The sequence below is a fragment of the Porites lutea genome, chromosome 13 (assembly GCF_958299795.1).
Source record: "Porites lutea chromosome 13, jaPorLute2.1, whole genome shotgun sequence".
NCBI lineage: Eukaryota > Metazoa > Cnidaria > Anthozoa > Scleractinia > Poritidae > Porites > Porites lutea.
The window spans coordinates 18317519-18330867 of record NC_133213.1 but is presented as its reverse complement, the minus strand read 5'-3'; the positions used below and the strand labels follow the sequence as shown (position 1 = coordinate 18330867).

At 40.4% G+C, this 13349-nt stretch overlaps 1 protein-coding gene across 1 annotated transcript in view; it reads right to left on the bottom strand.

The window, feature by feature from the left end:
* Positions 1 to 13349, bottom strand: part of LOC140922706 (rab GDP dissociation inhibitor beta-like) — a 58611-nt gene that overhangs the window by 38358 nt on the left and 6904 nt on the right. The window lies entirely within an intron of this gene.

The window sequence follows — 13349 nt, the reverse complement described above, 5'->3', positions numbered from 1 at the left end:
TATACCAAGTTATACCATATGTGACAAAGGCACTTGAGAAGTGCCTATTGGCAGTTTCATTTAGTTTTTTACGCTTTTATTATTTACATAGTTGTAGTTTTTATCCAATTGGTAGATTGTTTAAAGTTACTGTCCAGAAAGGCCTCCATTCTAATACTGGAGTCAGATTCCCCAATGTATTCAGTTACTAGCTTGAATTAATTTTTAAAATGTATTGTAGTTTTACATTTACTCGTCTTTTTGATATGCATAGGATTGCTTTTTCATAGCCGAGGCTTCGCGTTCCCGACGGTGTTTTTACCATCAAGTTTTCTGATTTCTCTTTTCGACATCTTTTATCTGAAAGTTTGTGGTAACTTTGGCCCTAACTGTGAGCCATTTTCCTGTCACACAGTTTAGTTGTTTGCTCATGTATAAATACGTATAAGAACTTCATTCAGTGTCTCCATTTTAGTTAGCTCGGCTAGTTAGTTTTGCTATTTACCTGTGGAGCTTTGCTCCCCAGAAGGTCTCGACCTCTGGTAATTTTTTACTGTATGGCCAACTCAGTGAGGAAGACTTTCCAGGGTCTGGGCCAAACTTCGAACTTTTCATGAGACGAACCAAACTTATTGAGTTAAGTTCATGAAAAAATCCACATCTGGCTCAGTTTAACTAAACTGAATGAGTGTGGATCGGTTAACACGTTCTATTCGTCTGCTTCAGACGGATCGAACGTCTGAAGATCTCCGCGACCGATCTTCACATGCAACAAACTGAAAGTTCGTCTGATATGTATTTCTAGCCTCATTCGGGAGAAAATTAATCCCGCACTGATCTGATTTAGTTGATTGGTTCGACGTATGACCCAACAGACGATCTTAACTGAATTTAGCTCGATCCAAATTATGGTTTGGTTCGTGTCATGAAAAGTTCGACGTGTGGCCTAGGCCTGTTGAAGGCAAATGTAATACCTGGTCACAAATGTAATAAAAGTCACTTATAGACACAAATTAAACGTAATATTACCTTTGAAAACTTACTTGTGCAGGGGAAAGACCCAGCGGGGGGCGGGGAGGGGGGGTTACTCGACCAATACAAGATAGAATGAGCTACTCTCTTGACCAAAATTTGGGTAGAGGTGAGCCGCTGAGGGTTTGAAACCCTGACCCTGTTTTGGGCAAAAAATTCCTAAAATACAAACCCTGTTTAGGACAAAACCCTCAATGTTGTTACCCTTTTTAGGACAGTCTTGGGCGAAATTGTATACCCTGTTTAGGACAAAAAGGACAAAAACCAGACCCTGCCCAGCGGCACATCCCCGTATAGCTCATATAAGGGAGTACTCGCCCCGGGGGGGAAGATAACTTTCAAATCATACCCAAGGTAAAACTTGAGAGGACAGTGAAACTTCTTTTTTCACCAGATTTTGTCTTCTACACATGCCCGAGCTTCGCAACCTATTATTAAGCATCGGGAACAGCATCCAGCGTAATATTCGACTGGTATGCAAAGTTTTGGGTAGTTTGGATCCTTTTAAGCGAGATAAAGACTAGAAAATGGCTCGAATAGCTCTACTTAAGGGGATCTGACGGACAGCTGTGAAGGAGACCAGAATTGGTTAATCGCGATAGGTTATCCTTATACGAATTACATTTCAACTTGCTAATTGATTTATGACGTCATGGAGCAGTTTTAACATGTGATTATAGTGTCACCTGCTCGAAAAACCCGAAACTAACAATTTCTTTATTATACGTTGTTTTCAAGAAAATACGGGCAAACACAGCATCGCATGGAACACAGTTTGTTACTGCTCTTGGAAATCATGCATTGCGCGCAAAACTCACGGATTAGTCAGTAATCTGCTAGCAGATAGCTAACTAATATGTAGGTTGCGATGATTTTCAAAACTAACTGTAGCTTCTTAGCCAATGAGAAGACAATGTTTAATGAAAATATATATGAGCCAACCGAGTTTGCAGGCTGCTATGATCCACGCGCGATACTCGCGCTGCGCTGCGCGACAAAATTTTTAACGTTCGCTTCGTGAATAACTTAAATTTTGGGCGAGTAAAAATGGCAAGTTATAAGATATAAGAAGACTTTTCACTGTTTAACTCCATGCATGCAATTGGCTTTTTTAAAATATGTATATTCTCTAGTACAAAGGGTAACTGGGGAGAAAGTAGAAAGCAAAACACTTTTGATGGACAGGTGATGTTATTTGACTGTGTCTTGTCCAGATTTCGTTGTGACTTCTGTTTTAAGGAGTTATTACAATTGTGCCTTCAACAGGCCTAGGACAGTGTACGAGCCTGAGAGACCTTATTGGGCACTTGAAACCCCCGCAATAGGGTAAGGTTCTATACTGAATTAGGTATACACACTCAAAGCAACTAATTTTTTTATTTTTTAGGCGAATTAATATTATGCTGTATGAAAACAAATAACACCAATAGTATAATACTGTGAGTAACTGAAACAGAAAACCGTGGACTCTTAGAAAACCTTTTGTGTTATTACAAACATATCAGCTGACATATACTGAGAGGTTCAGCCACGAAGGAAAAAAAAAGGGAAATTAAACTCCGTAATTGTTTGGTACCTTTAGTGAATACATGTGTACAGAAAATACATTTTATATAATTACACTGGACCCAAATAAAATCAACTTCCTCAAATATACTTATCGTTTTGTGTATCTAAACTGATGTATAAGTTAAGTATCACTGAAAGCAATGATATGGAACCCAACTGTAATGAAGAGAAGGAACGTATAATCCCTCTTTGTAAGGTTATTAAACACTGGCTTACAGAAAGCCCACAGTAGCTTTGATAAACAGACGCGACTTAAGGCTGACGGCCAGCCAACATTCCGGCAACAACCAAATTATAACGATTTTCATGGGATAAGACCATATCAATTCGAATTATTACTTTAAACTTCCGTAAGTTTTGATGTTTGTGCTAATACATTACACAATTTATGCAAAGGTTATACTGACAAATTCGTGAAGTTTTGCCTTCTTAAATGTTAAAAACTCGGACATCGGTTTAACTGCAGTTAAATCCCCCTTTAAGCTACAAGTCTTTAAAAAAAGAAGAGTTAACACACTGGCTTTTGATTTACAATTATTAAGCTAGATCGATGCAATGTTCCCTCAAATCTCAGAAGAGACGGACACGAACCAATCGCAACTACGCGCACATACCGAGGCACATAACCAATAAAAGCGCGGGAAAAGCCACTCTAACAATGCATTGTAGGGCTAATACTAACATAATTGGGCCGTTGCTATCGAGCTAAGAAAGGAGGAAGCGTGGCTGAGTGGTCCCGGGTTCAAGTCCCGCTCTGGCGACTTGCTGGATTTGTTCTCGGTCGTCCCGAGTTGAAATCCTCGCCCACGCTCTTAAAAAGCAAACTGGTTGCCTCCTGCCAGTTGGGATTTTTAATCCTGTTACGTTGTATTTGAATTATTTGTTTCTAAGTATTTGAGTGGAGTGCCTGTAAAGTAGCTGGATAAGCTAACTGCACTATCCACTATAAACAAGCCTTTTTAAAAAGCTTTTAAACGTGGGTTAAGATAATACAATTAAGTGTTGGATCTAACAGTGTAAACCCACAACCTTTCCCTCTAAAAACTGAAACAATTAAGGTCGATTACGTTTTGACACCACTCTGTTCATTTTTTATACGGTAGGGAGGGGGGGGGGGGGCTGGTGGGATTTGAGGGGGGTCATGCCAAAAAATATGGCTTCAAAGGGGGGCCAGGCCAAAAAATATTGTGTAAATTCGGGGTCACCAAAAAAATTCTCTCAAGTTTTGCAGCGACGGCGGTATCTGTGATAGTAAAGAGCTTAAGCAACGAAGACGGCAACGGCATCGCAAACGTCACCCAAAAAGTGAATTCGCGCTGCTTCAAACTTCATCGCTCTTATTGCAACTCCTCTAATTGGTGTTTTTTTTTTTCAAGAGTTGAATTCTATAAAGGACTGTATCTAAGTTCAGTAAAAGAAAAAGAAACCTTTTTCTTTCTTTTTCAGTTTTCCCGTTTTTTGCTTTGTTTTTTTTTTGGGGGGGGGCGGAGGTGGAGGGGATCATCTCAATTACTTTGGGAGAGAAGGGGGGGCACCCGAAAAATTTTCTGATGTAGAGACGGGGGGAGGGTGATCATATTCTACAGGGAGCTGCGCTTCAAATCCCACCAGCCCCCTGTACCCCATAAAAAGTGAACGTTCCCTAAACTTGAAAAGTTGAAAAGAGAGGACCACATTTGAAGTCAGGGAACCAGTCAGTCCCAGGCCTCTGATCAGAGCAGGAGTATTCCCATAATGCTCTTCATTGTTCATGCTGTTCACGCCTACAGGTTTCAACTGTAGAGTTGAGGATCAACTCATAAGCTGAATAGTCTGTGATTGTGAACAGCATGGTTGGCCTGTGGCTGGACTGAGTGAGGGTCACTGGCTCGGAGGCGATTCCAATGACAGGAAACTGGAATGCAAGCATTGGCCCAACAGGGCTGCTTCTGGCCTTTCCTCAACTGCCGCTAGTTTTGCGACTCCCCGGTCATTGTTTCCTCCAGTCTGTTGAACAAAAATTAAAACCCACTTAAATTGGGTTCAATTAAACCTTCTTTTGTCGTAAAACTCTGACTTATTGTGCACTACAAATTCTACGTCGGAAAAGATGAATTCTTGCGAAGAATAAACTGGTGGGTTTTAAAAGAAACTATAAAGCTGTTTAGGTGGGTAGTAAGACACAATATTGGTTTTATCAATCGCCTTCACAAGACGAATATGCCACTGCAAAGAGATTTATAAAACAATCAATGATTCAGGAGACACGTGCATTTTAGACTGGTGTTTCTCTCGGAGACTTTGCCTTCTCTCCTTGTCAGGGAGGCAGCATGGCCGAGCGGTTAGAGCTCTGCTGGACTTGTAATTCGGAGGCCCAGACTTTAAGTCCCGCCCTGACCGCTGGGTGGATTTGTTCTCGGTTGTCCCAAGTTCAAATCCTCGATCATGCTTGTAAATAGACAGCTGGTTTGTCTCTGGCCAGTTGGGATTCTTAGCCCTGTTTACTTTCATTTGAATTATTTGTTTCAGGCATTTACTCGGTCCTACTAGCCTTAGCGCTAAAAATACTACCGAGGGTAAATAACGGAAATTTAATTTTTCGTTAATTTGTAAAAGTCATGTCAGAGTGAAGATCAGAAGTGTACACTTACTCTGTAGCTTTTTTCGCCAGATGCTCATTGATTGACGTGTAAAGGTTTATAAAACCCGTAATCACACTAGAGAAAAAGAGATGATAAATGAATAAATTAATGAATAATGAAAAACTACATAGGAAGAAAAACAGACAGCTGTGATTGGCAAATTGAACCACTTTCATAATGTAGCAGGCCTTACTTGTTAATCTGCTGAGTGTTGTCTTTAGCCTTTTCCAGAGACGCTTTTGTGAGGTTGGATAATGAATTAAGCCTAACAACAAACCATAAAAAAAAAAGAAAAAAGAATAACAACAACATCAAATCGAACACAAAGTGGTACGCTTCACTGCTTTGTTTTAGCACTGAAAAGTGCGTTCAAGGAAAGGAAACGAGATGCATTCAGTTTGCTTTCAGCAAATTTTTACACAGTGTCTTTAAGTCTGTGGATAAAATCCTGCAGTGAGACCACTCAAAATAAAAGCTACTGAGCAGTTCTTTCCTGTGGTACTGTTTATTATGCTGTACAAGGTGGTTCTAACTTTTGAGATCGTGGATGAAATTCTAAGGTCTGACTATTCAAATGAAAGCTACTGAGCAGTACTTTCCTGTGGTACTGTTTATTACGCTGTACAAGGTGGTTCTAGCTTTTGAGATCGTGGTTGAAATCCTAAGGTCTGACTATTCAAATGAAAGCTACTCATGAGCAGTTCTTTCCTGTGGTACTGTTTATTTATCCTCGGAGACCCAGGGGCAGTCAGTCGAGCCGGGAGAAAAGGCGCGACGAAAGTTTTCAAGCACAGGCGGAAGAGCCCCTGGGTACCGACTCTCACCGGACCATTTCCAAACGGTCAAGTGAATGCTGGCTCCTGTTTGGGCACAAAAAATGCTTTGTATTATTGTGCCCAATCGGCGAACAGTTTCTCGTGAGTTCTTTTTGTGAGTTCGTACACGATGGGTATTATGTCGCCACAGTTGCCCGGTTCGTTCCCAAAGCTTGTGCGTACAAGGGAAACTTCCATTTTCTACTTTCCTAACCAGAAACGAAGGAACTACCGATGAGTCGAAAAACGTTTCGGATGCTATCAGCAGGAACAATTCATTTTGCACTGAGAAAATTCTGTTTCTGACGGATCACAATGTATCGAAAATAATAGGAAGTTTAAGATGCGGCGGCGACGAGATAATAAAAAAGCAATAGCTTGACAAGACATAACAACAACTTTGCACGTGCATCACGCATTTTGCACATTTCTTTGCCGTCACTGCACAACTACCGCGTGAAAATGCCTAATTTCAGGTTTTGTGAAGGAGGTAAACAAACAATGACAAAATTTTCTTTCTCTTTATGAACTTGGATATGGTTGACAGAAAATCAGCTCCAGAAGAGTTCGCTTGCATTTGACAAAGTAAACGAGTTGGGATAATCACGATAGAGACTGGAAAAATGTGAATTCACTTTTCATGCGACGTTTTCGTGGCTGTCAGCTGTCGTGGAATCTTAAACTCCTTAATATTTACGAAGGTATGATCGATGCAAGCGTGAATACCTGTTGTAAGCTCAAGCTTGTATTTTTGGAAAAGCGTCTTTAGTTTTCGGGTAGACAGTGGTAGTCTTTACACTAGAGCCTAAATAAGCTAAGAAATATTTCAAGACAAGTAAATTTTAATTACTTCAAGTAAAATAAAGCTTCACTCACAACCGATTCGTTTTAAGGCTATTTTCACACGCAACATAATTAAGATTGATTGACATGTTTCGCCTTTCTCAAAGCTCAAGAAACCGCAAGTAACCGCAAGCTTTTAAGGATAGTTTTCAAGTCGCTTGAAACTTTCTTGAATCGTTTCAACTTTCCGACTTCAATGAGATGAGATGCAAAGTAAAGTTACTTGAAATTTTACTTAGGTCTTCACACACGAATTTTTGGTTAAGTAAAACTTAGCAGCTCCTAAGTCTTACTTAACAGCCTAGTGTAAAGACAACCAGTATTTTGAAATAAAGTGTTTATATCAAACTGAAAGTTTCCTGACTGCGTGCATTTGTTTGGTGCATGAGCCAGACAAGCCGTGATCGAGTCAATAGCTGTTGCGTCGTGTACGAACTCACGAAAAGAACTCAGGAGATACTGTTCCCCGATTGGGCACAATAATACAAAGCATTTTTTGTGCCCAATCAGGAGCCAGCATTCACTTGACCGTCTGGAAATGGTCCGGTGAGAGTCGGTACCCAGGGGCTCTTCCGCCTGTGCTTGAAAACTTTCGTCGCGCCTTTTCTCCAGGCTTGACTGACTGCCCCTGGGTCTCCGAGGATGCTGTTTATTATGGTCAAGGTCTTGGACGCTATTTTTGCACCTATAAGTATGAACATTCAAAACACTGAATCATTTCATCCACGGGCTCAAAAAGTTAAAACCACCTTGTACACCATAATAAACAGTACCACAGGAAAGTACTGAAAAAAAGCTTTCCTTTGAATGGTTACAATTCAAGATTTCAGCCACACTCAAAAGTTAGAACCACACTGTACAGCATTATAAACAGTACCACAGGAAAGTACTGCTCAATAGCATTCATTTGAATGGTCACACTAGAGGATTTTTACAGATATTGTACATATTCTACATTTTGCTCAATTTTCATGATAACTTTTATTTTATAGCCTTACTTTTATGTTTGTGACTTTCTTTTTTGTTTCCTTTGATGAATTATTCATAATAATTATTTGAGAAGTATTTTCTACAGTTTACTCAATTCCACTTTTCCTGGTAGTTACAGGAAAGATGTTAATAAACAGGCATAAATAAAAAATAAAATTGCTTTGCAATACGTACTCATTTCCTAGTGCTAACACTACTCCATAATTTAGAAGTCTCATTAGTATTATCCTTCACAGCGGCGGCAGCCTCTTCAGTTTTTGTACTAGCAGAGCTTGTAGCGGTGAAGCTACAAGCTTTTGCACAACGGCTTCGGATTTCTTCTTACATTGTTCTTGAAACTAAAACAGAAGTAACACAAACAAAATGTCAACCAACTGCTGAAGCAGATTTTTTTTTCTTTTTTTTTTCCACAGCTTTATTGGGTACCCCTCTTATAATATTCAATATAAATTTCTAATACAACAAAAGAAAAAAATAAAGAAAAAAAAATGAAGCCTATACTCCATAATCTTGAAGTACAAAAAAGGGAAAGATAAAGGCACACACCAAAAGTCCAAACGGCCATGGTTAGCATTTCCTTGCTACTCCCCCCCCCCCCCCCCCCCACGCTAGAAGGGTGCTAGTTCATTACAGGGTTACCTCACAGGAGTATGACGCCAGTACACATTTATACACGTGGGTGAAGAGAGACAAAGTGGAGTAAAAAAAAAAAGTGCCTTGTCTAAGGAAATGGAAACAACACGTTGGGCAACGCTTGAACCCCAGACCTCTAGATCCAGAGTTAGTGTGGAGCGAAACTATTTTAGATGCCTGTTCTAATCGTCATAATTATAAGCAATCCCACTAAAGCAGATCCAAACAGACCATGTGCACGCAGAAGCAATATTTCCCTACGGCTAATGGAATGGTTTATAGGCAGTGGAATGCCACATGCACCTGATTATTATATATCAGCCAAGGTTGCAAGTAATACCATATCAATCAACAAAAACAAGCCAGCGCAACACAACAATATTACAGTGCCTTGAAATTTGGCTGACAGATAAAACTGTCTAATGGAGGGTTTATATTACAAAGACAAACCACAATCATGCATGGACAAAACTCGTTGGAAAGGTACTAAAAATCGTTGATTTAAATGTTCTTAAATCATAGCCAGTCTTAACGTCTTATTGATGCTGACAGTTTCGATGACTGTCAGCCATCTTTATCAAAACTTGAAAAACATGAAAAGTGTCCGAAGCCTTAAATAGGCTTCTGAAGGTGTTAATTATTGTGATAACTGTGCAAAGTCACTCTGTAGACGCCCCCTCCCCCCCTGGTTTGGGGGTGGAGATCATTTGTGTCCATATGGGAGCTGATAGGCTCCCTCGTCCCTGTTCATAGTAGGAGTGTTCGATCTAATACATATGCTTTCCTTAATCCATCGCTTAAACTTGTCGCTTTCCTGCTCAACTATTTCACTTGCTTCCCAATTCATAATATTATGATTGTTCTGACAGACGTGGTCTGTTATGGCTGATTTATGGTGTTCATTGGTAGAAGCTCTGCGGGTGGATCTTGTGAAATTTCTGTCAGAGATTAGCCTGCGTAGCAAGCGTTTCTGTACGGTTTAGGAGAAAAGAACGAGGAACGAAAGTCAAAGACCGCGAGAAAAGTGGCGCAAGTAAAAGAGCGGGGAGGGGGTGGGGAAGAAAGGAAGGAAACGCTTGCAGACAAACCCCGGGATTTTGAAAACCACCCACTTGGTCTGTCACGCCTGAGTTCGCGAACCGACATTTGATGCTGTCATCAACTGCCATAATTGACCAATAAAATGTTTGGCCTTCCGTGGAGCGGAAATGAACTTTAGATCGAGGACGCGTTTGTGAAACCAAAATAAATTTTTTTTTTTGTATTTTGGAGCGCGTGGACGGCGTTACTGGTGAAATCTCAAGGAATCCGAACGATCAATGCAGGCTTTGTACATTTGTCTACTTAATCCGTCTAAAAGGAAGGACCGCGAGGGTGAATGAAGTTTTAAAGTTTTAGCTCTTAACCTTTAGAAAGTTGGATTTGAAGTGGTAAGATGTGACAAGCGTTCAAGTCTAGATCAGCTAGACAGAACGGCTTACCGTTCTCGCCACGGCACAGACAACTAGAGTGCTCTTGTAAAAGCATCCTAGAACAAAGCTAACTCTTCAACTGAAAGTTCGCGAGGAGAACCAAGCAGAAATTTTGCTTGAGTCACAATGCAGGTCGTCCTAGTTGATGTTGCTTCAGTTTAAGGTGCAATCCATTCTTCAAAATTTGTATCTGTAAATCACTATCCGAGAGAATTTAACATCCCGCAAAAAAAAACACTAACGAGCTGGGCCCAGCATAACAAAACATTGCAGGAAACCATCGCATTCCCTGACAAAAGAAAATCGCTTTTAGTTATTCAGATCCAGGAGACAAATAAAACGACCTAAAACCCTTATAAAGTCGCAAGAAGAGCTTTGTGTTTCAAAAGCCGTTAAATAAAATGCTCTTGCATTGGAGGGAAAATCTGGCCGACCAGAATAAACAATAACCACAGAGAATTAATATGCGTGTCACGTACCAAACATGACCTCGCAGTATGAAACAAACCTTTGATCGACTCATGTCAACATTGTTCGACTAGCCGAGCCAATCAGGCGCTGCGTTCGCTGGCGAACGCAGGTTTTCAAAATCGAGGGGTTTGTCTGCAAGCGTTTCCTTCCTTCCCCTTCCCCTCCCCCTCTTCAACTTTTTGGCTCTCGTTTCATTTCTCGCGCGGTCAAAACCGAAAGTCCCCTTCCTTGGTATTTCTTTGTGCCAAAACCAAACGGAAACGCTTGCTACGCAGGCTAGTCAGAGATCTTTTCTGCTTCCTTTCTGTGTTCTGTGATCCTGGTTCCCAGCTGTCTCCCTGTTTCACCGATATATACCTTTTCGCATTGGCTGCATGGAATTTTGTACACCACTCCAGCCTTTTTGTGCTTCTCAACTTTGTCCTTCGGGTGAACTAAAACCTGTCTGAGGGTGGTTTGAGGTTTAATCACAGTGGCTACCCTGTGTTTGGTGAATATGCGTTGTATTTTCTCCATGAATGAATGGACATATGGGACAGTCACCATTCCTCTCCAGCTCTGGGATTCCCAGGACTGTTTCAGTACTTTCTACATGAAAATTAGTTGCTGTGACTTTATTTTCTAGTGTATTTTAGCGGCAGCTTGCATCAAATCTACTGTTTTTTTATGTGGCTAAATTTTTATTTAGGCTAAGTTAACCTCAAGCCAATACTGCCAGCAGTGTCCTGTATTAGCATGCGTGACATGCGAGGCAGCCCATTTGGGGTTTTCAGGGCCGCTATCCTTTAGCATGGAGAGAGAGTTTACCTGTGACCAACACGAAAGCTTCAGCTACTTGGGTCACTGTGCACATATCAACAAACCTGTATATCATATTTACTTTTCATCATTTGTTAACCTACCGATTCTGTAAGCCATCTTATACTGTACCAACTTGAATAGTGCGAAATAAACTTGAACCTTGAACTTGAACTTAGAAACCAACTAGAAAACTTTCAAAGACTCTACAATCTAATTGGCTAACATACTATTTACCTGTATGCAGCACTGTAGATAGTGAGTGGTTAGTTGGTATGTTGAACAATGGTTAACTTCTTCAACAATGAAAAGTTTCTTGAAACAGCGCAAATTAACTTTGTTGTTGTTGCTTAACCCTTTAAGCAGCAATCGTACATTATATGTACGAAAGGACCCTAGCTGCTTTGGCAAATTCTCTCTCCAGTTCTGGGATTCCCTGGACTGTCTCAGTGTTTTCTACATGAAATAGTTGTTGTGACTTTATTTTCTAGTGTATTTTAGCGGCAGCTTGCATCAAATCTACTGATTTTTTGTGTGGCTAAATTTTTATTTAGGCTAAGTTAATCTCGAGCCAATGCTGCAAGCGGTGTTCCCGTATTAGCCTGTGTGACGTGCGAGGCAGCCCATTATTTTGGGGTTTTCAGAGCCGCGGCTATCCTTTTGCATTATTTTGCAAGCTATTCTCGCTGATCGTTGCAGATCATCTTTTAGCTTTGTGTTGGCAAATCTTTGCAGATTCTTGCTCCCTCTCCTCCCTCCCTGCTGTCATGTGTGGGTGTACAAGTAATTACAGTGTATTTCACTAGGTAAGTATCTCTTTCAGTGAGGTTTTTCTCAGTGTGATGGTGCCAGTATTGGCCGCTTGCAGGGGTGGTTCCAACTTCCAGGGTTGCCTGGTTACCTCCTTGCCTTATTTTTCGCATTTGCCCCCCCCCCCCCCCCCCCCGCTAACCTTTTAGGCACCAGTTCCCAAGCTCATCAACTGGCAATGAGTTTAAAATCTGTAAAATCCCAGTTCTTGTCATCTGTGGAGCTTTAAGGAATTATACTGGATGTGACTCTCTTCTACTGACTTATGTAAATCTAAACTTACCTCCAGCCATCAAAAATTTGGGAATAAGATCAACATTCCAGTCTCTTGGCCTTCCATACTTGTTTTCATCATCTAGTGTCTTCCCAAACAACGTAAAGAACTAAAATTCAAAACAACAACAACAACAAATGAGCATTTTTGATATTACTACATGTACAGTGTAAGCACCAAAATTATTCCAATGATGTCAATTGACTGAAAAAAAGGAAGCTAATTTCTAGGTCTTTAGCTGGTGCAATCATCCAGTGATACTGTACTACCTTGATCGACGTCCTACTACACTGTACATGAGATAAAAAATTACTTTGAACAATACTGGTTTTCACTATCAAGCCATCCAAAACAAACCAACGGGGTAAAACTTTCCGGGCTGCAATTTTAATAACCTTCATGACACAAAAATAGGCAAAAAAAAGCATCCTATCAAGGTGAAAATTAGTGGAAAAAAAATCAACGATCCACATACATCATTCGACAAATGAACAACTTTGATATACACTAAAGCAGTACAATTATTTTAATTGATTGAACATAAAAACTACTCCAAACAAAACTGGCTTGCACTGTCAAGCCATCAAAAAAAAAAAAAAACTAACTAACATACTGGGCACAACAGTACTTTCCAGGGCTGCAATTTTAATAACTTGCACGACACAAAAAAAGACAAAATGAAGAATCCTATCAACAGGGTTTGCAAATTTTATTGATGAGTGGAGTCAGTGTGACTTCTGCTTAAAAATTTTGGAGTCATTAATTTGGAAGATTTGGAGTCAAGTATCAGACTTTCCAGCACGTGGTCCCGGCATGTATACACTATATCGTGAGGGATACAAAAAGTAGCTGTGGCGGTCCGCTGACCTGGAAAGCTCAAATCCATGATGGCGGTCATCAAGTAAACTTTCATCGTACTTTACCCTCTTCCTGTTTTGTCGTGCAGTATAATTCTTTAATTTCGATGATTTAATTAAGGTTTACAGCGTTTACAATTAACGTAAGTTGTATTTGTTGCGAAAAAGGTAAGGACAAAACTGTG